Source organism: Oryx dammah, unplaced genomic scaffold, assembly GCF_014754425.2.
Source record: "Oryx dammah isolate SB20612 unplaced genomic scaffold, SCBI_Odam_1.1 HiC_scaffold_3, whole genome shotgun sequence".
Lineage (NCBI taxonomy): Eukaryota > Metazoa > Chordata > Mammalia > Artiodactyla > Bovidae > Oryx > Oryx dammah.
The window spans coordinates 17034061-17051787 of NW_024070187.1; the positions used below are offsets into that span (position 1 = coordinate 17034061).

The window sequence follows — 17727 nt, forward strand, 5'->3', positions numbered from 1 at the left end:
CTTTCTTCCTCTGTCTTTCCCTGCTTCTCTCCCCGCATCACCCTCTCGGTTATCCCTCTCTCTCTTCTTCTCTCCTTCTCATACTGAACCTGAGTCTTCTTACAGTCTAATCTTATCTATTCCTGGCAGCCTGATATTTGATACCAAGTAATGATTTCTCTGATCTAGGCTTTACAATGGCCTTGCTTCCTAAATTGTCACAATAAGCAACTGAACAAGAACACAAATTAGTAAGCAACATCATGCATATAAACAGGGCAAGAAATGCGTGAAGACCAGGGCAGGTACCACCACATCCCACTTACCACAGCTCACAAAAGTATATGAGCAGCCATCCTTTCTATACACATGAATCTAATAATCTAAATATTTCATTTATAAGCCCAGGCACACTGCCTGGCACTGATATTCACAAATTTATATTACAGATAACCTTAGAGATTTCACTGTACTGTTCAGCCTGTTCATTCATTCTAGCAAAAGGAACCAGAACCAGTTTTCTCTAGTAATGCCAGGATATAATTCAGTTTATAAAATACAACACACCGAAGTCATGGATGACAACTATTAAGGGATATTCTAAGGATAACCTCAGATTCATGCAGGGTATTGTTCCTTAAGGATAAGGCTGGTCAGAGCTGCAATGCCTGGCAAAGCAGCCACTAAGCCCACGTGACTCCTGAGCACTTGAAGTATGGCCAATCTTAAGCTTAGATGTGCAGTCAGTGCAGAATACACCGGATTTTTGGAAGATTTAGAAAAAAAGTTAAAATGTCAAGAATGTTTACATTATTATCAATATTAAATATGATAACAGTTTAATACATTGGTTAAATAAAATGTGTTTTTAGCAAAGTGACTCCAAATATCCCATCACCATGGTTTTAAGTTTCCAATTTTTTTTCTACTTCTAAACGAGACAGTCTATTCCCTCTGTGAAAGGGGCTTCCCTGGTAGCTCAGATGGTAAAGAATCTGCCTGCAATGGAGGAGATCTGGGTTCGATTCCTGCGTCAGGAAGAGCCTCTGGAGAAGGAAATGGTTATCGATTCCAGTATCTTGCCTGAAGAATTCCATGGACAGAGAAGCCTGGCAGGCTACAGTCCACGAGGTCACAAAGAAAATGCTATAGATATAGATAACATCATCTAGCTAATGGTCACCCATATTTCTTCAAAATTACCAAAAATCCTTTATTATCCCTTATTTCATTTCTTAAGCAGGAAAATTCCCAAGATTTTAGTTCTTAACGCTGGTGCTATTTCTACTTTGCACAAAAGGGCAATCCTTAACTGATGAAGCTGTCTCCAAATCACAACGTAAGATCATTATTGGAGGATTCCTTTAAAAAAAAAAGCCCCAAACTAACCCCATTCATTATGATAATTCTTGCTACTTTAAATTTCCATAATTGACATGCTGATTCCAAGATACTGTCTACTCCAGGGTCTACAACCCTCTAGGTACTTACTACAGATGACCCAATGTATGATACTACTTTTTATTTGTTTTAATTCATTATAATAAGTTTGAAAAGCCCTTGTATAGAAATGCTCCTGCTCTCAAAGAATTCATAATAACATTGTTAGGCAAGCAAAGCAAGAAACAGATTTTAAAAATATAAAGTGAGGGACTTCCCTGGTGGTCCAGTGGTTAAGACTCTACGCTTTCATGCCAGGCAGTGTGAATTTGATGCCTGGTTGGGGAACTAAGATCCAGCAAGCCAAGCGGCATGGCCAAAAATTTTTTAAAAAGAAAAGAAGTAAAAGGACCTCACATCTGTCAGAATGACTGTTATCAAAAAGACCACAACTGTTGGTGAGGATATGAAGAAAAAGGAACACTTGCACACTGCTGGTGGGAAGGTAAATTGGTGCAGCCACTGTGGAAAACAATATGGAAGTTCCTCAAAAAAAAAAAAAAAAATGAAGCTACAATACAATCCAGCCATCCCACTCCTGGGTATATATTTGAAAATAACAGTTTAATATATTGAATGTAAAATCCTAATATGAAAGGATACAGGCAGCCCAATGTTCATAGCAGCATTATTTACAATGGGCAAGATATGGAGGCAACTTAAGTGCCTCAGTTCAGTTCAGTTCAGTTCAGTCACCCTGTTGTGTCCAACTCTTTGCGACCCCATGAATCACAGCACGCCAGGCCTCCCTGTCCATCACCAACTCCCGGAGTCCACCCAAACCCATATCCATTGAGTCGGTGATGCCATCCAACCATCTCATTCTCTGTTGTCCCCTCTCCTCCCGCCTTCAATCTTTCCCAGCATCAGGGTCTTTTCAAATGAGTCAGCTCTTCGCATCAGGTGGCCAAAGGACTGGAGTTTCAGCTTCAACATCAGTCCTTCCAATGAACACCCAGGACTGATCTCCTTTAGAATGGACTGGTTGGATCTCATTGAAGTCCAAGGGACTCGCAAGAGTCTTCTCCAGCACCACACTTCAAAAGCATCAATTCTTCTGTGCTCAGCTTTCTTTATAGTCCAACTCTCACATTCATGCATGACCACTGGAAAAACCATAGTCTTGACTAGATGGACCTTTGTTGGCAAATTAATAGTTCCGCTTTTTAATATGCTGTCTAGGTTGGTCATAACTGTCCTTCCAAGGAGAACAGACAAATGGATAAAGATATGAGATAATGTACATATAACAGAATATTACTCAGCCATAAAAAAGAAGGAAACTTTCCATATACCACAAAGAAGGAAACTTTCCATATACGACTTGGAGGATATATCATGCTTAGTGAAACAGGTTGGACAGAAAAAGGCCAACCTTTTAAGTTACTACTTATATGTGCAATCTAAAAAAACAAACTAGCAAATAAAACAAAAAGAAACAGACTCACAGATATAGAGACTAAACTAATGGTTACCAGTGGGGAGAGAGAAGGAACAAGATAGGGATAAGGGACTAAGAAACACAAACTACCATGTATAAAATAAATAAGCTATAAGGATATGTTGTGGCTTCCCCAGTGGCTCAGCGGTAAAGAATCTGCCTGCATTGCAGGAGACACAGGTTTGATCCGTGTTTCAGGAAGATCCCCTGGAGGAGGGCATGGCAACCCACTCCAGTATTCTTGCCTGGAGAATCCCATGGACAGAGGAGCCTTGCAGGCTAAGGTCCAGGGGGGTCACAAAGAGTCAGACATGACTGAAGCAACTAAGCATTCACACATGCAAGGGTATGTTGTATAGCACAGGGGATACAGTCAATACCTTATAATTACTGTAAGTGGAGTATAATCCATAAAAAATCTGAATCACTACATTGTATACCTGAAAGTAATATACTACACCTCAATAAAAAAACTAAAATAAAATAAAAGGAATCTGGAGTCAAAACTCAAGCAATAATGCCCACAACCATCACCAGCATCATATGTGGACCATCACCTTACCCCAAACAAATGCAAGGCTATAAGGGCTGCCACGTGGGGTGCAGAGCCACATTTCTGTTAGGCAAATCTGATGAAAGGCTAAGAGGCTCGACCTGCTCTGGAATCAACAAGACTTTTCTTTTTTTGCTAAAACCTATGTATGGTCATTTAAAATGCACAGTATATATTTGTGTGCTGTGCTGCGCTCAGTTACTGGCTTCAGTCGTGTCTGACTCTTTGAGACCTATGGACTGTAGCCTGCCAGGCTCCGCTGTCCATGGGATTCTCTACGCAAGAATACTGGAGTGGGTTGCCCTGCCCTCCTCCTGGGGATCTTCCCAATCCAGGAATCAAACCCCTAGCTCGGGCATCTCCTGCATTTCAGGCAGGTTCTTTACCCACTTAGGCACCTGAGAAGCCCATTTACTTGTATACAAATATACAAATGTATAGAATTATCAAAAGCTAAGTCCCTCTGCCCTAAGGTGGTTCAGTTTACATGCAAACTAAAACAACCTCCAAAGTGTAAACACTGCTATACCTGACCTGTCCATATAAGAAGTCATGAGATTAAGCAGCTCTCTCACAGGGCTGGGATAAAGGGAAAAAAAAAATCAAAGCACTGATTGTGCCAGTAACTGTCTGTATTATCCATTTCCTATTGCTGCTGTATAAGTTACTATAAATTCACTGGCTTAAAATAACTCAAATTTCTTCTCTTACAGTTTGAGAAATCAGAAATCCAAAAGGAGATTTGGTGGGTTAACACTGAAATGTCAGCAGGACTGTGCTCCTTTCTGGAGGCCCCGAATCCATTTCCCAGCCTTTCGCAGCTTCTTCAAGATCACGTGCATCCCTTGGTCCAGGGCCTCCTTCCATCTTCGAAGTTGGCAATGGCTGTTTGGGTTTTTCTAATGGTGCCAACTCTTTGACTCTTCTCCTTCCCTTTTCCACTTATAAGGACCCTTGTGATTACATTGGGTCTACCCAGATAACCCAGGATAGTCTCTGTATCCTTAGTCTGCTGATTAGCAACCTTAATCCCTCCTAGCCAAGTAACATAACAGATTCATCATTTCTGGGGGTTTGGATGTGAACATCTTTGCGGTACCATTATTCTGCCTGCCACCTTGTCCAAGAGTAATTAGCAAACATTTAAAGAAACCTCTCACATGTTCAAGCTATTCCCTTACAATGAGGATTTTTTAATATTTTAATTTATAATAAGTGAAAGCCTAAAACTTAAAAAATAAGTAATATTAAAGTAGCAGGAATAGGTTCAGTTGAGTGTACTGATCAGGGGGCTGGGAGAAAGAACTCACTGCTCCTTTTCCAGACAAAACACCCAGCCTGACTGAGCTCTCACAAGCCTATACAGAAAAATGATACCATATCATCAACATATTTCAATAGCAACACAAATGTATGACCTAGGTGTAGTCCTCTACATGGTAAATCATAAGGAGTTGATAGCATGTATGGACAGGTGTGATGTTCCTTTGTTAAAACTTCACGTGCAAGGACAAAATTAGGCCCGAAGTGCGAGATACACGCTGCTGCTGCTGCTGCTGCTAAGTCGCTTCAGTCGTGTCTGACTCTGTGCGACCCCATAGACAGCAGCCCACCAGGCTCCCCCGTCCCTGGGATTCTCCAGGCAAGAACACTGGGGTGGGTTGCCATTTCCTTCTCCAAAGCATGAAAGTGAAAAGTGAAAGTGAAGTCACTCAGTCGTGTCCAACTCTTCGTGACCTCACGGACTGCAGCCCACCAGGCTCCTCCATCCATGGGATTTTCCAGGCAAGAGTATTGGAGAAATACACACTAGATTTCTACAAACAGTGCGGTGCTTAGACACCACAGCCAAACTGTCCACTTTCAAGACCCAGATTTGCCTAATATCACCTGTGTGTACTTGCCTACAAAAAATTTGCCTACTGTGTCTCAAAAGAGGATTCTTAAAATGGGAGTAATAACATCTGTCTCAGAGTGTTGAAGGAGGAACAGATGAAGAAGAGTTCTAACTGTTCAGAGCAAACCCTGGCACATAGTGGGCATTTTAAGTGTTTGGAAAATAAAATTGTAAATGTTCCAGCTTGCTGCTTATAAACTTACACACACACACACACACAGATGTTAATTTAACAGAAAAAAAATGCCCTTTGCTGATACTAAAGTTTGGAAGCAACTATGGGGCAGTAATAACTGGATGGTTAAAGAACTTACAGATCCAATGCAAATCTCAGAAAACAGTAGCAGCTGTGTTAGATAAACCATCTCAGGGCCTCCTAAAGAAAGATGCCCAGCACACTGTCCAGGGAGGACAGTAGGGTCTGTGACCCTTAATGGCCTTGGCACTTTCTGGGACAGGGTGCTCATGGTACAATCCTCCTCAGAAGGCTGGGCTCTGAGGGACCGTGGTGTTGTGCTCGCCACTGCTACCAGCATCTGCAGAGAGGCCTGGCATATCATGATGGCAGCCTGGAAGGCTTGTCAGCGTTCACAGCTGATGTTATACACTTCTTATGAAAGTTCTTGAATTCAATGGCAATGGATGATCAATTTTAAAAAATCTTATTTTAACCCCGAAAGAAAGGAAGAGGAGAGGGTAAGAGATAGGACCCAGACCTTACAATAGAGGTGAGATGTGACAAATGGTCATTCCATTACCTAAAAATACGTTAACTTCATGAGAAATAATGAGAAACAATTTGATCCTTGAGACAGCAGGAATGAATCCTTTAAGAGTGAGAAATAGAGTCTATATGCAAAAAAGTGATAGCGGAGCCACCAAATATTAACAATGAACCGAGCATCAGCCTCAGTGTTTTACACACATAAAGTAGTATGATTCATAGTTACCCCAGGAAGTAAATACTATCTTAGTTCCATTTCACAGCCAGGAAATGGAGATTCATCACAGGAAGTTGCTCATAGTCACCTAATGGTAACAGGGTGTTTCTGGGTCATAAATCCAAGCTAGCCTGAGTAAGCCTATGGGGCCTTCATCTCTCTGGCGTTACTTCATGGCCTGAAGGCAGCACAGACCAGAGAAACATTCCAGGAGATGGGGTGGTAGACAACCACGTATCAAAATACATCCCTTCAAACCTCAAACCTGCTGTATCTCCAAAGCTAGCAGAGAGATTACAAAACACTTAGGGGGATTACTGGGCAGAGCATGGGCGTGAGAATCAGTGGGCCCTGCTCCTCGTCCTTCCAGCTTCGCAGCCTTGAGCACACTGACCTTACTAAATTGTTTCTCTACGTCCACAGTGGAGAGAATATAATTTATATTGTGCAGGGCTGCCTGAAGATAGAGAATGTGATTTAATCTTCTCTAGAACCTAACTCAAGAGTACTTAACATTGTTTAACCATCGCTATTTCACTGCACTATCTCTGACTTCTGTGTCTGGTGAAACTTGGAGAACCAACTTGTTCAGTTCAGTTCAGTCGCTCAGTCATGTCCAGCTCTTTGTGACCCCATGAACTGCAGCAAGCCAGGCCTCCCTGTCCATCACCAACTCCTGGAGTTTACCCAAACTCATGTCCATTGAGTCGGTGATGCCATCCAACCATCTCATTCTCTGTCATCCCCTTCTTCTCCCGCCTTCAATCTTTCCCAGCATCAGGGTCTTTTCAAATAAGTCAGCTCTTTACATCAGGTGGTCAAAGTATCGGAGTTTCAGCTTCAGCATCAGTCCTTCCAATGAACACCCAGGACTGATCTCCTTTAGGATGGACTGGTTGGATCTCCTTGCAGTCCAAGAGACTCTCAAGAGTCTTCTCTAACACCACAGTTCAAAAGCATCAATTCTTTGGCACTCAGCTTTCTTTATAGTCCAACTCTCACATTCATACATGACCACTGGAAAAATCACAGCCTTGACTAGACGGACCTTTGTTGGCAAAGTAATGTCTCTGCTTTTTAATATGCTGTCTAGGTCAGTACTGGGCATCTCTCTGTCTTAAAGGTTCAGCTTCATTTTCAGCTATTGCTGCCAGTCTTTTCCTGAAAGGTCTTCGCTTCTCACTGGAGGTGGGCTGCTACCTAGAGGTCCTTGGCAACCCAGTTAGCTAAGTGATGCCTGATGCAAAACCACTTATTCATTAACATTTTTTCCTACTCCTAAAGGAAAACTCATTCCTTCATACTTTCTCTAGTCAGATCAGACTATCTACTTAAAGTACTCCCAGGTAAGGAAAAGTATCCTTAGCCCATTTGGGAGGGGTTCATGTTAAGAGGTATTTCCCAGGATGGTTCTCATCAGCCGAGCAGGTCAGAGAGGCCCCTAAACGTGCATTTTCACTCCTGGGAGGCCAGATCCTCCAGGATCACATGTGATCCCAGTTTCAACAGCAGGAGCTGAATCCCAGCAAGCCTTGGGATTAGGTATATCTTCCCAAGGGACACAGAATCTGCCTTTGGCACATCTGCATCCTTCTTTCCATATCTGTTTTCCCATCTCCAGGGCAACTCCTCCCTCGAGTCCCTCCCATTTATGGAAAAGCTTTTTTCACAAAGTTTGACTCATCTAGTATTTTGCATTTCTAATCATCTTAATTGAAAAGAGCTTATTTAAAGGGACTTCCCCAGTGGTCCAGTGGTTAAGAATCCACCTCCCAATGCAGGGGACAAGGGCTCGATCCCTGGTCCAGGAAGGTCCCACCCGCGGAGGAGCAGCTAAGCCCGTGAGCCACGACTGCTGAGCCTGAGCTCTAAGAGTGTGTGAGGTGCAACTACTGAAGCCCACTTGCCTAGAGCCTGTACTCCACAAGAGAAACCACCACAAAGAAAGGCCCAGGCACCGCAACTAGAGAGTAGTCCCCGCTTACAGCAACCAGAGAAAGCCCGCACATAGCAACAAAGACCCAGTGCAGTCATAAATAAATAAACAAAACCAAAAACGAGGTGATTAAATTCTAGAGTTGATACTCAGCTCCTGTTGTTGCTCAGTCACTAAGTCACGTCCGACTCTTTGTAACCCCATGGACTGCAGTACGCCAGGCTTCCCTGTCCTTCACTATCTCCTGGAGTTTGCTCAAACTCACGTCCATTGAGTCAGTGATGCCATCCCACCATCTCATCCTCTATCACCCCCTTCTTCTCCTACCCTCATTCTTTCCCAGCATCAGAGTCTTCTCCAATGAGCCAGCTCTTCATATCAGGTTGCCAAAGTATTGGAGCTTCAGCATCAGTCCTTCCAATGAATATTCAGGGTTGATTTCCATTGGGATTGATTGGTTTGATCTCCTTTGTGTCCAAGGGATTCTCAAAGAGTTTCTCCAGCAGCACAATTCAAAAGCATCAATCAATTCGTCAGTGCTCAGCTTTCTTCATGGTCCAACTTTCACATTCGTACATGACTACTAGAAAAACCATAGCTCTGACTATGCAAACTTTTGTTGGCAAAGTAATGTTTCTGCCTTTTAATACACTGTCCAGGTTTGTCATAGCTTTTCTTCCAAGGAGCAGACGTCTTTTAATTTCATGGCTTCAGTCACTATCCACAGTGATTTTAGAGCCCAAGAAAATAGACTCTGTCAGTTTCCACTTTTTTTTTCCATCTATTTGCCATGAATTGATGGGACCGGATGCCATGTTAGTTTTTTGATTGTTGAGTCTGAAGCCAGCTTTCAGTCTCCTCTTTCACCCTCATCAAGAGTCTCTTTAGTTCCTCTCCCCTTTCTCCCATTAGAATGTTATCGTCTGCATATCTGAGGTTGTTGATTATTTCTCCCAGAAATCTTGATTCCAGCATGTGCTTCATCCAGGCTGGCATTTCACATGATGTACTCTGCATTTAAAGTAAATAAGCAGGGTGACAATATATAGTCTTGACATATACTCTCCTCCCAATTTTGAATCAGTCCCAGTTTTTCATAAATATGATGCCTCCAGCTCCACACTTTCAATTGGACTGCAATTTCCCCTTATACAGGTATTTATCAAGCACTTTCTTGTGTGAGCAAGTCCTTTCAGGTAAACTTAGAGTTAAGGATACCCTAAGGTGAGTATTTCAGCTCAATTTCACAATTTTGCCTGAGGCCAAGCCCTAAGGGTATCTCTCTCTCTGCCCTAAATGAAGCTCTGGAAGGACTGTTGCTGAAGCTGAAGCTTCAATACTTTGGCCACCTGATGGAAAAAGCTGGCTCATTAGAAAAGACTCTGACGCTGAGAAAGATTAAAGGCAAAAAAAGAAAGGGGTGGCAGAGGATGAGATGGTTAGAGCATCACCAGCTCAATGGACATGAATCTGAACAAATTCTGGGAGGCAGAGGAGGACAGAGGAGCCTGGCGTGCTGCAGTCCATGGGGTTGCAAAGAATTCGACACTACTTAGTGGCTGAACAACAACAAAACGGAGCTCAGCAGAGGCACTACTAGGTGGAGAAATGGCACCGACCTGGAGGGCCTCTCCAGTTGTTTACTTCATTTGACTTTGAGTAACTAGCTGTCTTTCCCGACACTTTGGCTTCAAAATTATCTTTCATCCCCTGCTATGCCCTCCTGTTTAACACTTTTATTATGTGGTTTTACTCTTTTTAAAAGAGTACAAGGGATTCACTGAAAGAAAACGTATAAACATAAGACAAACACTCAATCCAGCTAATGTTGCTTTAAAAAAGAAACTAAGAACATGTACAAGTTTGTTTGGAAGTTTCAAGCGACACTGTCAAGCTAAAGACACAAAATTCTGAGGCTGAATTTTAAACTGCAAACAAATGATCATAGAGGGTTTTACAGCAGGGAAAACCAATCATCAAATAACTGATTATCTTATTTATACTGTAATTTTATTAGCTGTTTCTTTAAATTCTGCTTTGAATTAATAATTATTGTTAGGAATTAATAAATTGAACTGATCTGAGTTTCTATAAAAAGGTTGAATTGAATACGACTCATTTTCCAATATCATTTATCAAAATCATGAGGATAAGGTAATGTGTGTTGGATATGGAAATATAAACCCAAAAGAAAAAAGTATGACTCAGAGTGGCAAAGACAGTATGATATTATAATAAAACTTGAGAAATGTTTAAATGAACATATGCTTTATACCTATAATGAAAGCTAGCTAATGGATTGGTTTTTTTTTTTTTTTGGCACTTTCATTAAATCAACTGGAAAATGTCTTAGCAATGATACACTTTTTAAGAGATCAAAGGACAAACGTCTAAGATTTTCTTTTTTTGGTCGCACAGCATGTAGGATCTTAACTCCCCAAACAGGGACCAAACTTGCACCCTCTGCATTGGAAACAGGGAGTCTTAACCACTTGACCACCAGGGAAGTCTCTAAGATTTTCTTTAAAGATGGCTTATTTAAAAATGAAAGAGCTTATTCTAAACCTGGTGATAAATCTGCTAAATGTAATATTTGCAAAACGTAATCTGCCTATCCTGCTAAGTACCAATGACGTAAATTGTAGAAGCAGAATTTTTTTTCTGAATTATGTGTAGAACCTGAATTTCTTTTCTGAGATACACACTCACAGCAGCACTATTTACAATAGCCAAGACATGGAAGCAACCTAAATGTCCATTGACGGAAGAATGGCTAAAGAAGGTGTGACACATATTTACAATGGCATATTACTCAGTTATGGCCAGCCTAGACAGCATGCTGAAAAGCAGAGACATTACTTTGCCAACTAAGGTCCGTCTAGTCAAGGCTATGCTTTTCCCAGTGGTCATGTATGGATGTGAGAGTTGGACTATGAAGAAAGCAGAGCGCCAAAGAATTGATGCTTTTGAAGTGTGGTGTTGGAGAAGACTCTTGAGAGTCCCCTGGACTGCAAGGAGATCCAACCAGTCCATTCTGAAGGAGATCAGCCCTGGGTGTTCTCGGAAGGAATGATGCTAAAGCTGAAGCTCCAGTACTTTGGCCACCTCATGCGAAGAGTTGACTCATTGGAAAAGACTCTGATGCTGGGAGGGATTGGGGGCAGGAGGAAAAGGGGACGACAGAGGATGAGATGGCTAGATGGCATCATGGACTCGATGGACGTGAGTTTGAGTGAACTCTGGGAGATGGTGATAGACAGGGAGGCCTGGCATGCTGCGATTCATGGGGTCGCAAAGAGTCGGACAAGACTGAGCGACTGAACTGACTGACTGAACTGATAAAAAGAATGAAATAATACTATTTGCAGCAACAGAGATGAACCTAGAGATGATCATACTAAGCAAAAAAAAGTCAGAAAGACAAACACCATATGATACCACTTATATGTAGAATCTAAAATAAGATGCAAATGAATTTATCTACAAAACAGACTCAAAGACATAAATTACAGATTTGTGGTTGCCACAGAAAGAGCTAGGTAGGGAAAGGAAGGATTGGGAGTTTGGGATTAACAGCGCAATTTATTACACATAGGACAGACAGACAGGTCCTGCTATATAGCACAGAAACCTATATTCAATATCCTGTGATAAACCATAATGGAAAAGAATATATACATATAACTTAGTCACTCTGCTGTATAGCAGAAATTAACACAACACTGTTGACCAACTCTACTTCAATAAGTCTTTTTTAAAATTCTTTTCTGTCTGGCAAAGTCAGTACTGCTCCATTCTGCTATATTTCCCCATAAAAGAAGTTCAGCTTTCTGTCTAATAGCAATAATACAAACACAAATAGTGCTTTAAGAAAGCCTCTGTGTTCCATTTTCATCAGATAAATCCCTTGGGTAATGAGCTATGGACCTATTGTGCAGCTCCACAGAGAATGTTGATCCTATTGCTGAAATCTTATAAGAAACACTAAAGGAACATAGAAATTAAAACAAAGTTTAAAGAGAAAGGAGAAAGTTTTCTAATCCTGAATGTGGTGGGGGGGAAAAGGCACATAAATTAAAGATCAAAATTCACTTTTTAAAATGCAAAATTACTAAAATAATCATGAATTGCACACAGATACAACCAGAAGAATATTTACGGCAGAGCTGTTTAAAATAGTGAAAACTGGAAACTAACTGTCCAACAATAGGGGACTGCTAGAGATGCAGTCATTCAACCGAAAACTAGAAAAGATGTTGCTTAAGCATATATTTTACTGATATAGAGCCATCCATATTTGGATGGGGATTTAAAAAAAAGTTAGTATGTAAAGAACAAACCAATTTCATAGAGAATAATTTTCTAGCTGTGTAACTTTAGGAAAGTTAATTTCTCTAAATCAGCCTTTTCCTCCATAATCACACCTAACTCATAGGGTTGGGGTGAGCATAACAGGAGATCCTAAATATAGAGAGTAACTGGCACATTGCCTGGCTCAGAGTAAGGGTATTACAGGTGAAAAAGGATTTAAGAATATAACACTAAGAATTTTCTGGGTGGTGGCTGATTTGATTACCTTGTACTTTTAAACCTCTACAAATGACATACTACTTATTTTTTTTAGTTATATACTATTTATGAGGAAAAATAAATTGAAATACTACTCACACATAGTGATTATTCTCTTAAAATTTAAACCAGTGCTTTCTTTCCTCACAGTAAGTAAATCTTGGTTGAACCTATTTTACCCCTCAGATTTCATTTAAACAAGTCTGCTCTGATACGTTTAAAATTATTTAAGGGCTAAATTTGTCTATAATATTTTTACTGGGTAAAGCAAAGCATACTTACATTGTTCAGCCTCATAGCTGAACAATGAGCCTCAATTCAGCATACTTTAGATAGCAATAGACCTCAAATTATCGGTGGAAGGCAGCCTATCATGGCCTAGTCACTTCTGGTTTCCTTCCAATTCCCTACTCCTCTCTCTTTCTTCCTCTCCATAATCAAAACTTAGGGGCTATTTCTACCAGACTGAAAGCCAGTTACAGTGCCTCCGTCATCTTAGCATTGCTAGTACCTAGCACAGTGGCTGGAGTATAGAAGCTGCTCACTAAACATTCACCAACTGAACAAATGCCTGATAACTGTAGTTCAGGATGGAGGCTTCAAATCCCCCATAGGGGAATTGGATAAAAGTGAGTAGGCTACTCTAGTCTGAAACTGTCTAGAATTCTCAGTAATTCTTCCTTTTTTAAAAAGAAAACATCTCACTTCAAAGTATCACTTCTTTAAAAAGTTCTCATTTGTGGAGAAGGAAATGGCGATCCACTCCAGTATTCTTGCCTAGGAAATCTCATGGACAGAGCAGCCTGGCAGGTTACAGTCAAAACAAACAGTAAGTGCATAGCTTCCTATATCTGATGTCAAAATACCGATTGTAATAGTTTTCTATTGTTATAAATTGCAAATTTTTAAAGCTTCTTGAAATGAATAAAGGTTAAGCATGAAAAAAAAGTTCTCATTTGTATTCCAATGTCAATTTGCATAGATGTAAGATTATTTCTATTTTTTCCCCTGTATTTCGTTTAAATGTCCCACAAGAATTCCAGAGAGTTTACGTAAATTGCTCAAAGTAACAACACAGCCAGGAAGTTACCACCCAGATAGCCTTAGGTCTTCTGGATTCTGATGACCCGATCTCTACATCACACTGGGGGTGGGCGGAGGATTCCCTGTGACCTTTGACCCTAAAAGTTGTAGATATGGTAAAAACAAATGTTTTTAATATAACACCTGAGCAAATGCTCCTATCCCTCCAAATATTTCTTAGAGGCTTTTATAAAATTCTGTGAAAAGAGAAACTGAGGACAAGAGGCGGTAACCCAAAGGTGTCTAAATGTTTCCCTCCATGTTCATAAGTCAATCAGCTCTGCTTAAAAATGAAACTAGAGAAATCAAATTAAACATTAACTCGTTAAAAAAAAAAAAAAACTTCAACTAGAAGACTATGGTGAAGTGAGACAAGCAGCAAAGCAAGGAAGGAAAGGACTATATTTTTGCACTGATTATATATTTTTTTAAGACAAAAAAAAAAAAAAAGTTAAGGGTAGAGAGTTCTCCACATCTAACTCCAAATTCCATTTGCCACTTTCAGCCACTGCTCTGACTCTGTTTAAACAGTGAATGGCAGTTTCCCTAATACGGCGTGGGAATCCCAAATCTTTCTGGTGTCCACAAGGAAGCATTTAACTTCCTGAAAACCGCCTGCAATGCAGGAGACCTGGGTTCGATTCCTGGGTCAGGAAGATCCCTTGGAGCAGGGAAGGAATGGCTACCCACTCCAGCATTCTTGCCTGGAGAATTCCATGGACAGAGGAGCCTGGCGGGTTATAGTCCATGGGGTCGCAAAGAGTGGGCCACAACTGGGCGACTAACACACACACATACCAAATCTTACGGATATCCACAAGGAAGCATTTAACTTCCTGAAGACATCACCACACTGACGAACCTGCCAAAGGATTTCACACGCTAAACCTCAACCCACCAGGTCTGTAAGTAGGAAACGTTGTGGAAATTAATTGATGATTACCTACGCCAGCTGGAACACACTGCTGCTGCTTCTAGGTCACTAACACACTATTTATACACAAACAGTTAAAATTTGTTGAGGTCGGCTTCACGCCAGACATCATGACAGGTCTTCTGAGCTTTAACCCTCATTACTAGCCTCTGAAGTAGTTACAGTCCCGTTTTGCTGGTTCCGAGTGTTTAATGTAACTGAGAACCCACCGATAATAGATGAGACTAGGAGTGAAACCAAGGATTTGAAAAGTTCAAAATCCACGCCTACCCAGAGACACTAAACAACCAAATCTCCTCAAAAATTTAACATACGTGTCAAAACGATGTTATGGTCTTATTAGAGCAAGCAAGACGAAACAGAATGGTAAAGGTTGATTAAAAAAAAAAAAAGAACCTGACATTAGAGTTGTTTTAAGGCGTTGCCGCGGGCTATTAACTATCCGTACCTCAAAGTAGGCAGGTCCGCTCCTACCTACGTGCGCTGAAACACCAGACCTCCCTTTCCTAAGGAGTAACTCTGGAAAGCCAAATGTTGAAAGGTTTCAGTGCGGGCAGCCCAGACCTGGGCTCTTACTGTTCACAAATCATCGGTAAGTGCCTCTCAAAAAAGCTTCAAGACAGTCCCTCCTCCGGCTCCGGAACTTTAGCCCTGACCTCCAGAGTGGCTCTGGACAACCTACGGTTCAATCTGGGTCCTTTCACGGGCAGGACCGAGTTACCCGCAATGACAGCAAATGAATGAGTTGAACGCTCGGAGCAAAGAGACGAAGACACGTCCATCCTCTACCAGGCAAAATCAAAGAAGGATGCCCTGGGGCGGGGCGACTAGGGGCCGAATTAGAGCCACGTCCGCGTTCGCAGTCCACCCTCCCTTCCCCGCGCCGCGCCGCTTTTCCAGCCCATCCTCCTCCCCGGCCCCTTGAGTGCTCCTTACCCGCTCTCAGCTGGGGCTCCAGACCTTGCCAGCCCGAGGCACTAGCTCCCGGGCCGGGATCCGCTAGGGGCCGGAGCTGGCTGCCGCAGCCGCCCCCGGCTGAAGCCCCTGGAAAGTTTGCTCGGGGGTCTAGCCCTCTCCTGCCTCGGCCCCACCAGGCAAGCCGCTCTCCGGGCCGCTCTCGGCGGCGCTGCAGCACCGGCCGGGCTCGGGCGGCCGAGGAAGGCTCGGTGCGCGCCGAGGGCGGGGTCTCCCCGCTCGGCCCGCTGCGCGGCGCTCCGTGTTTACCGCGGCCCCGCGGCCCGCTCTCCCCGCCCGCCGCCCTGCGCGCTCCTGACATCATTCATTCTCTCACACCCTTGCCCGCCCACTCCATTTCCAAACAGTGACTCACTCGGAGGCGCCCGCTCCCCGCTGCCGTGGCTCCCCCGGCGCAGAGCGGAGCTCGAAAAACCGGTGCGACTTCTTAAGAAGGGAACCTCAGCCGACACTCTCTTCTCCCAGCCCTTAAAGGTGCAGGGAAGGAGGGGCTTGGCAGGCAGGGCAGATTGGCTCAGGCAGGGAAAGCTGGAGCCGACCTCCCGGAGCGGCGACACAGAACGATCTGCCAAAGTTCTTGGGGTGCCACTCCCTGCAACTTTCAAGGGTGGGGCCGGGAAGACGTCCCCCACCCCCGCACTTCGCCTTTTTCGGGAACTGCTTCCTGTCCGCGCGAGTGGACTTGGGGCACCAGCGGTTACTCACGGGGTATTGCCCGGGCCTAGGTCAAAGAGGTGGGGTTTCCGAACGTCACAGGACTGCCCGGCAGGGTTAGTCGTGGGTCCCTACGATGATTAACTCTAGATGTGAGCTGGAAGGATTCTCCAAGTTAATGAGGCTAATAATACTTTCCCTTAGGTGACTAACTACAGTGTCATAAGTCCTGTTAATTGATTTGCTTCTCGTTAAGGATGAAAAACAATAACCAAAATAAACAGTGGAAGAGTATTTCTTTGCTCAGCTGAACACTGCGCTTTTCCGCAGGTTTTTGGAGCACAAGGCATTGGGTGAGGTTTCTTTGATGAATTCAGCAGTAATGTTTTTAGAAGGGGTGTTGCCTTCTTTAAAATGGTCAAGGCTCTGCATTTTTTGGAGTTGCTATTCATACACCTGCTGGGCAGTTTTCAGAGTAAATGATCACTGCCTCAGATTCCAAGGAGGATGAAATCAGAGGGAATTTGGCCAAATCTTTATTGAATTTAATTGACAGCTATGTTTTATGTTAATTTCTACTTTAGGACAGGGTAATTATGTTTAAGATTTGCAGTGGCTTATGGGTGATTCCATATAATCAACAGAAATAATCCAGAGGCGTGTCGTAGTGCCCAGTGCAGAAATCGTGTAGGTAAACAATCATCTGTTTATGATAATTAAACAGGATGGTAACAGAAAACCAAACAAACCAACCATGCATAACAGTCCCCAAACAGACAACTGTATGATGTTGTCACTAGTGAAGTTTCCCTGAAAGGAAAATGCTCCTGAAATTAACCAGAAGTTCAACATCACTGTTGTGGAAAATGTACATTTCAAGGTACAGAAAGGTAAGAACTCCAGAAGAGAACACCAACAATCGAAATTTATTTTCCTTGGGCTTATGTTTCCTTTTCAATAGGAGTTTGTTTTTTTATAAAACCCAGGCATTTTGCCCAGAAGGCACTAGCAAATGGATTGGTTTGCTAGGAGGCAAAGTAAATAGAAATTCAAACCAACAGTTTTTACAGACGATCACAGATGTAACCAGAGGCTTGGGTGTCCTGTCCACTGATAACACAGAAGGACTAGATTGAAATGTGTTCTGCTGCTGCTAAGTCGCTTCAGTCGTGTCCGACTCTGTGGGACCACATAGACAGCAGCCCACCAGGCTCCTCTGTCTATGGGATTCTCCAGGCAAGAACATTGGAGTGGGTTGCCATTTCCTTCTGCAATGCATGAAAGTGAAAAGTGAAAGTGAAGTCGCTCAGTCGTGTCCAACTCTT

General features: G+C 42.6%; 1 protein-coding gene across 2 annotated transcripts in view; it reads right to left on the reverse strand.

The window, feature by feature from the left end:
* The window catches only part of SGMS2 (sphingomyelin synthase 2), a 93256-nt gene extending 76859 nt beyond the window's left edge, over positions 1-16397 (reverse strand). Inside the window, exon 1 of one of the 2 annotated variants that reach the window (XM_040237510.1) lies at positions 16104-16397. The gene's annotated coding sequence lies outside the window, so the exon portion shown is untranslated. Of the gene's footprint in view, positions 1-15709; positions 16015-16103 lie in introns of those variants that run through there. The other variant, XM_040237508.1, reaches the window with a different exon arrangement.
* Between the last annotated feature and the right edge of the window lie 1330 nt (positions 16398-17727).